Source organism: Microtus ochrogaster, unplaced genomic scaffold (genome assembly GCF_000317375.1).
Source record: "Microtus ochrogaster isolate Prairie Vole_2 unplaced genomic scaffold, MicOch1.0 UNK1, whole genome shotgun sequence".
NCBI classification, from domain to species: Eukaryota; Metazoa; Chordata; class Mammalia; order Rodentia; family Cricetidae; genus Microtus; species Microtus ochrogaster.
In genome coordinates, this window is record NW_004949099.1 from 34,507,794 (window position 1) to 34,515,685 (window position 7,892).

General features: G+C 46.5%; 1 protein-coding gene across 1 annotated transcript in view; it reads right to left on the reverse strand.

Moving 5' to 3' along the window:
* The window catches only part of B4galnt3 (beta-1,4-N-acetyl-galactosaminyltransferase 3), a 107,680-nt gene that overhangs the window by 46,573 nt on the left and 53,215 nt on the right, over nucleotides 1-7,892 (reverse strand). The window lies entirely within an intron of this gene.

Sequence of the window (7,892 nt, forward strand, 5' to 3'; positions counted from 1 at the left end):
CCAGGCTTGCCTGGAATTCACTTTGTAGTGCAGTCTCGAAAAACCAAAAAAAAAAAAAAAACAAAAAAAAAAAACTAAAAAGCATGCAATCTTAAAACCCGAGGCTCTTCCTCTAGGAGGAAACAGGGATCTCTCTCCTGACTGAAAGAAAGAAAAATGGTTTCCACTGTTGGAGAACCTGCAGAGACAGAAGCATCATTGATAGGAAAGTGAAAGCCGGGATAAAAACAAGTAAATAAAACCAAACCGTCGTCATCAGAAGGTGGAGGAAAGACGTGGGGAGTTAAACAGTAGGGGGTGTGTCTGTGAAAAGGGAGCAGGAACAGCAGCTAGCCACTATAAGGAGACAGGAGGGAACCTGGGCACAACGGCACACCCGCATCACGGCCACACAGAGGAGGCGAGACTGGGTCTCTTAAGTAATATTTTAAAAGACAAGCGGGGACAAGCAGAAAACACTTCGCAATTAACTGCCTATAGCAGAGCCTGGACTTCCGGGATGACGACACAGACCTAGGAGTCTGTTTAGGAATCTCTCCTCCACGCATTACCCCGCCACCTAACAGGTTAGCGCGTGCTTCACAGAGAAAACCACCATAGCTACAAACAGACATCTGCCCAGGCTCGTCTCAGCTCCGCGCCTGACAAACGTTGTCTCAATTCGCTCCCACAGCAACCGCATCGACACAATTCGTCATTTACAGATGGGGAAACTGAGTCCTCATTGCCTCCAGACGACAGCATTGAGAGACTGCTGGTTTTTCAAAAAGATCTAACAATATCTTACATAGGACCTTCTACCTAATGTACAGGGAGGCACTGGAATCCAAGGGAAGCAAAGAGAGGAAGGACCCTGGAAGCCAAGGACATTCTTGGGCCACACAGGGCCTTGGTTTGGACCAGCAGCCAAGAGACTTAGTCTCCCAGCCCAATTCACCTGATATCAGCTGTCAGACTACCTCCACCCCAGCCCCCACCACACACACTTTTGCAGTATTATCTGATGTGGGTTAGCCTGCCCATTGCTAGACGGTCTGAGTGAAGTGACCTGCCAAAACCCAGCTGCTGTGATCTGTTCCCGGGAAGGAGAAGGATGGGACAGGAAGACATACAGGACAGCAACAGGAATATCGGGGTCAGGTGTGGTGGCACACACCTTTAATCCCAGCACTCCAGCGGATCTCTGTGAGTTCAAGATCAGCCTGGTCTATATAGAGTTCCAGCAGGTTATAGGGAGGTTATTGGGAAGCTAGGCGTTACTTTCCTCCTCCCCACAAATGTCATTTAAATGAAACTCTGAGGGTTTGTATGCACTGAGGACAAAGGACTGGGCATAAGGGTAAGGCTCTCATCCCAGAGTCACTACCACACATTCTCGGTCTCATTCTTACGTTCAGCCCAGCGCCATGAACCTTTTCCATTTGGTCGACAAGGGCGCAGAGACCTACAGGTAAGTTCACTGACCTGTCTAACATGCAAGGGGAGCCAGGGTTAAGGATGTCTGAGATCAGTCTTTGATTCCTGCCAGAGGCACAGTATGCCTGAGCTCAGGAAAGCCTGAAGATCACGTCTCTCTCATTATATTCCCATTGCATCAAGCAAGCACTTGCAACGTGAGGATAAATGTATGGCAAAGGGTCTGGGTCTGAGGAGCTGGAATGGCTACTTCTTAGGCAGCATCTCCTCATAACTCTGGGCTAGAGACTGGATGAGCTGACGGACACTGGCCCTGACAATCACCTGAAAGCTCTCTTAGTAGACTGTGGGCACTCATGGTGGCTGAGATGGCAAAGTCACAAGCCAAGGGTCTCCAAGGAAACCCTTGCTGCTTTAGTGTATACTATTTCCTCCCCCCCCCCTCTCTGTTACCCATTCCCCCTACCCCACCTCTATCACTTCACTATTTAGCTCTGACTGGCCTGAAGCTCATTATGTAGACTAGGTTGGCCTCGGGCTCACAGAGATCCACCTGCCTCTGCCTCCAGAGGCATTAACTCCCATGCCTAGCCTTCTTTCTCTTTTCGAAATGTAACTTTGGTGTGTGTGTGTGTGTTGAAAACATAAGATGGACTAATCTTGATTATCAACTTGGTAAGATAGAGAGGCACCTGGGAGATTGGTGAGGCGCACCTCTAGAGAGTCTGTAGGATGCCCCCTGAATGACTGACATGAAGACTGACGTAATGAACGCTCTAACCAACAGACAGATTTAGGCTCCGAACAGGCTCTTGGAAGTGGCAGAACTGTGGACGGTGGTTCCAGAAGAAGGAAGATGGTCTCAGAGCGCACGTCTCTACCCAGCAGGCCTATCTCTGGGCCACTGCCTGTCCTCTGTATTTCTCTTCACGAACTGAGCATCGCCACGCGTCCTCCTTGCCATGATGCAATGAGCCCTCCCGAGTGGAGTACAGCCCCTCCCCCACTAAGCTGTCTCTGCCAGGCACTTTCATACAGTAATGCAAAGTCTAACAGAGCACATAACAAAATATTTATGATTTTTAAATTCGCAAATGGGGCTAGAGAGACAGCTGAGCCACTGCAGGTTAACCTGATAACTGCTCCTGCACACACAAAGAAAAGTTCAGGCATGCTCAGTTCAGTGTACATTAGATACATTTACACTGTTATACAACCATCCCTCCTACAAAGTTCTCAGCATTCCAAACTGAAACTCTGTATGTAGGACTTAACTTCTGTTTCTTTTCCTCCCAGCCCCTGGGGACCACTATGCAACTTTCTCTGCGAACTCTACTATCTATAAATTCACTATACTAAGTATCCCATATACATGGAATCATACATGTTCTTATGTTTGGCCTATTTCATAATTATATGTTTGGTTCATAATTATATGTTTGGTTTATTTCATAATTATAACATTATTTCATAGTTCTATCAAGTTGTAGCATGTGTCAAAATTTCTTTACTTTTAAAGCTGAGCAATATTCCATTGTTTATGGGCATACATCACATTTTGCTTATCTATTCATCCATCATGGAAAGCTGGGTTATTTCTCCCACTAAGTTATTGTATTTAAAAAAGAAAAAAAAAAGGCTGAAAAAATGTAAGTGTTGAGGTGTCTCTTTGAGATCCTGTTTTCAAATCTTCCAGGAAGGCACACTACTGAACTGAAGAAAAATAAAACAAAGCAAAACAATAAAACAAACAAACAAACAAAAATTTAGCAGGAACTGAAGACCAAGGAGACCAGACTGTAATCTCAGGGGAAGAGACACAGTAGGAAGCCTGGGTTTCACTGACGCTGCAGAACATCTGTGGAGCCCGGAGAGGAAAAGGAGTGGAATGTGGTATGCTCCGATTGAACCACTCCCAGCCCACAACAAGAAAAGAGGCAGAAGTTCTGCATGCCTAAGGAGGAGCATTCCCAGGGCACTAGTGTCCTACTATATTAGACAGTGTGAAAACACCAAATTCAGTACATGCCAGCTTCTAGGACTGCTTACATTTTCTGGCCCCTTACAATCTGCAGCTCAGGAAGCACAGGTGGAGACTTAGTTGCCTGTTCTCCAAGAAGCAGGTATTTCAAAGTAACCATTTCGAACCTTTTCAGTTCAATTGTTTTACATTGTAGTTAAATAGAGTGATAGTGGAATTAGCAAAACGAGCATGGTGTAGACGGGTGTGCGCGTGTGCAAAACGAGCATGGTATAGACGGGTGTGCGCGTGTGCAAAACGAGCATGGTATAGACGGGTGTGCGCGTGTGCAAAACGAGCATGGTATAGACGGGTGTGCGCGTGTGCAAAACGAGCATGGTGTAGACGGGTGTGCGCGTGTGCTTGCGTATGTGTGAGACGGGGTCAGTCTGGTCTGGAACTCGTCATCTTCTTGCCTCAGCCTCCTGAGTACCAGGAATACAGATATGTGCCACTTGCTTGGTTCTGGATACTCTGAACTCCTGTGGTAAGTCATAGGTCACACCAGATGCATCCTGGTATGTGTAGTACAACCAGGCATCGGTCAGTAAAACTCAGCAACTAAACACAAAGACTCTGCTATGGTTCCATCTGCCTTCCCTCTAGCCTTAACTGAAGCCACAGGGAACTTTGGGAGCTGGTTATGGAGAACTTGGGAGTTAGAAGGAAGGGTATCACTGGAAGTTTGCAGCCACCTGGTCTCTATAGTGAATTTCTGGTCAGTCAAGCTACAAGACCCTGCCATTGTTTTTTTGTTTGTTTTGTCTTTAAGGTAAACTGGGGGGAAAACCACAAAGTAAATAGAATAGGGAGTCACACCACCAGGCCCAGAAAGGCCAGGAACCAGGCAGTTACCTAAACCTTTACTATCTCTCAACACCTTGATATCTGCTTAGAGATCAGATCCCCGGTGCTGCCTGCAGGAACCTGGCAGCTCCATTCAAATACAGCCAGAGGGGGAGGCGCTCTGTGCTGTGAAAACAGTTTAGCTGACATACCCGACTTGACTCTTCAGAAGATGAGAGGTGATGGAGGAAGGTCATTGGTTAAAAAATAAAGAAACTGCTTGGCCCTCATAGGTTAGAACATAGGTGGGTGGAGTAAACAGAACAGAATGCTGGGAGGAAGAGGAAGTGAGGTAAAACGCCTCAGACAGAGGCCATGCTCCCCTCTCCCGGGCAGACGCCATGAAGCAAGCTGCCAGGTCAGACATGTTGAATCTTTCCCGGTAAGACTGATGCTACACAGATTATTAGAGATGGGTTGATAGGGATATGAGAATTAGCCTGTAAGGGCTAGAGTTAATGGGCCAAGCAGTGTTTAAAAGAATACAATTTGTACATTGTTACTTCGGGGCATAAGCTAGCCAAGTGGCCAGGAGCCAGGCTGTGGGAAGAGGCCCGCAGCTCCCACAAGAGAGGCTTCCCTGAAAGCTATTCTATGGTACACAAATGTACCAAAGACACAAGCACTACCATATCTAGACACTTTTATAGACTATCTGGAATATAGGATAATTGATGATTTAGACTATTAAATGTAGCCGGTCTTTCTTTGGACCACCAGCTCCCAAATAATGACATGGAGACTTCTTAAGTATGAAAGCTTGGCCTTAGCTTAGGCTTGTTCCCAACTAGCTCTTAAAACTTAAATTAGCTGAGCAGTGGTGGCTCATGCCTTTAATTCCAGCACTCAGGAGGTGGAGGCAGGCAGATCTCTGTGAATTTGAGGGCAGCCTGGTTTACAAAGTGAGTTCTAGGACAACCAGAGCTTGAGACAGGAGAATCCCAAGTTCAAACCCAGCCTAGACTCTGTAGTGAGACTCTTAAACAAACAAACAACCAACAGAAGAAAAAAAAACAGCTCAATCCAAGCATGGTGTCATACACCCTTGATCCCAGTACTCAGTAGACAGAGGCAGGCAGATTTCTGTGCGGTTGAGGCCAGTGTGGTGAACAAACTCCAAGATCCTGTCTCAAACAAAACATCTTCTTGCAGTGTAGGAAGACAGAGAGAGCACAGCTACAAGCTCACATGCTGTCTCCATTAGAAAGCTAAAGGTTAGAAGACTAAGGCGCCCTTGCCTGAGATCACAAACCAAGCTCAGAGAAGACCCATGACTAAAACCCAGGTCTCTGGTTCAGAGCACGTTCCTAGCCCGCCAACAAGCGAGGCTATCTAGTACATGAGTCTGGTGTCAGGTGCCCAATATCGCTGGTTCCGTCTAGCGTGGACTCTAAGAACATAAGCCTTCTTGTGGGAACAAGGTTATGGTCCCAGAGGCAGCTTGGAGAACACATTTCCCTGAGAATCTGAGAGCCTGCTATGAAGGGCAGGATCAGCCCTCAATCTGATCGCTGCCGCGTGAGGCGGGGAGCTCTAAGGCACCCTGGCATCAGCTGTGGCCTCAGTCAGAAAGGTGAGAGCCTGCTAACTGATTAGACCCTGCTTGACACGCCCTCCCTCCCTTCAGGATTTTCTCTCCTAGCCTTACTGTGAAAACACACACACAATAAACAAATAAACCAATGTCACTTTCTAAAACTTGAAAAAAGAAATCAGTCCCTTGGGCTGTAAAATAAATATTTACTTTGGTTCAGATATCATGATCGCAGCTCCATAAAATAACCTCCACTGTAACTTACATGCATGAAAATACCCAGAGGCACACTTAAGTACTTCCTTGACATGTTAATCTCCTAACATTTCACACAGAAGGAAAAAAAAAAAAGATCCTTTCTTTAGGTGAAGAAGTAATTTTTAAAATCCATGAGTAAGGGCTGGTGTGCAGCTCAGTAGCAAAGCACTTGCCTCATATACATAAGGCCCTAAATCCCAGCCCTAACGTCACAAAGAGGTGGTGTGTGTGTGTGCGCGCAGGTAAATCAAATCCAGGGTCTCATGCATGCAAAGCAAGCCCTCTGCCAACTGAGCTACAGTTCCAGTCCTAGATTTTTTTTTAATTACATTTATTTTGTTTAATGTGTGGGTGGGGCAGTAGACACAGCTTTCTGCAGCGAGTTCTCTGCTTCTATCATATGGGTCCTGGGCACCATTGTCTGTGAGTTACTCAGTGGCCCTCCCCGGACTCTTGAAATCAGTAAGACAGACACCTGCAAGCCTACTTGAGAAAGGGCCTTGGCCTGGGAAGGGCTAAGGAGTCATGATGGTAAATGTCGCTCTCTACCTTCTCAACAGAATCTGCCCCTCGAGGGCAGGAGATGACCTGGGCTGCAGTCCTCTGGGTTCCACATATGCACTATGGCATATGGTATATGTGCAGGCGCATGCACACACTCAAAACACACACACACAAAATAAACACATAAATCAATGTAACTCTCTAAAGAAATCAGTCCCTTGGGCTGTAAAATATTTACTTTGGTTCAGATGTGATTGATTACAGCTCCATAAAATAACCTCTACTGCTCTGCTCTGACCTTCACAAAGTCAATGAGACCTTGCCCCACGAAGGCTGATTAAACTGCTAAGTGACGTCAATAGAACGTCAGGTACGCAGGCCAAAGAGTCACATTGTTCGATAGTCGATTATTGCTTACAGTCATCCCAGCACACAGTAGGATGCTAAAGTAGAGTTTGAAACCAGCCAGCCTTAGTGAGTTCTAGGCCAGCTTGGGCTGATGTCAGGCCTTGTCGAGGGTGGGGGAAATCACTTAGCCTTACACAGTTGCTAAATTCTTCAGATGACAGGAGGACTCACCTATAAGCTATTCTGACCCACCTGTAGCTGGGTCAGTAAGAATGTAAAATGCGGTTGCAGGCAAGATGGCTCAGAGGATAAGAACACTGTCCTGAGTTCAATTCCCAGCAACCACATGGTGGCTCACAACCATCTGTAATGAGATCCGGCGCCCTCTTCTGGCCCACAGAGATACATGAAGGCAGAGTATTATATATATAATAAATAAATAAATCTTTTTTTAAAAAAAAGTAAAATGCACAAATGGCCCATGCACAGACTCTCCGCTTCATGTACAACCCCACAGCTCGATTTCTCCATCAGTCCCCTTTCCCTGAGCCAGAGCACAACACTCCAGTGAAGAGTCGGGAGCGAAGAACGGGTATGAGGTCAGATAAACGTGGAAATCCTCAGCCCACTGCAGGACTTTAGTAAGGAGCAGGAGGGTCCATGTCAGGTACATCTGAGGGCACCTTCAGAGTCACCGTCTCAGGGTGACCTATCCCAAGCTCGATTCTGTCCACCCTGGCCCTGAGAAACAGCAGACATTCACCGGGAAGCCAGTGTCTGTTTTAAGGAACCTCTGATGTCGGGTCTAGTGGAACCAAAGAGAAAATGGAGGGCATCTAAGAAGATGAGCTGATAAAAACTGCTCAGAAATGGGTCAGACTGCCCTGGTCCCTAGCTCAAAAGGTGAGGAGGAAGTTAAGTGTGCTGTGGAGAAGGAGACAGTGTTTTGTTTTGTTTTTTTTTTTT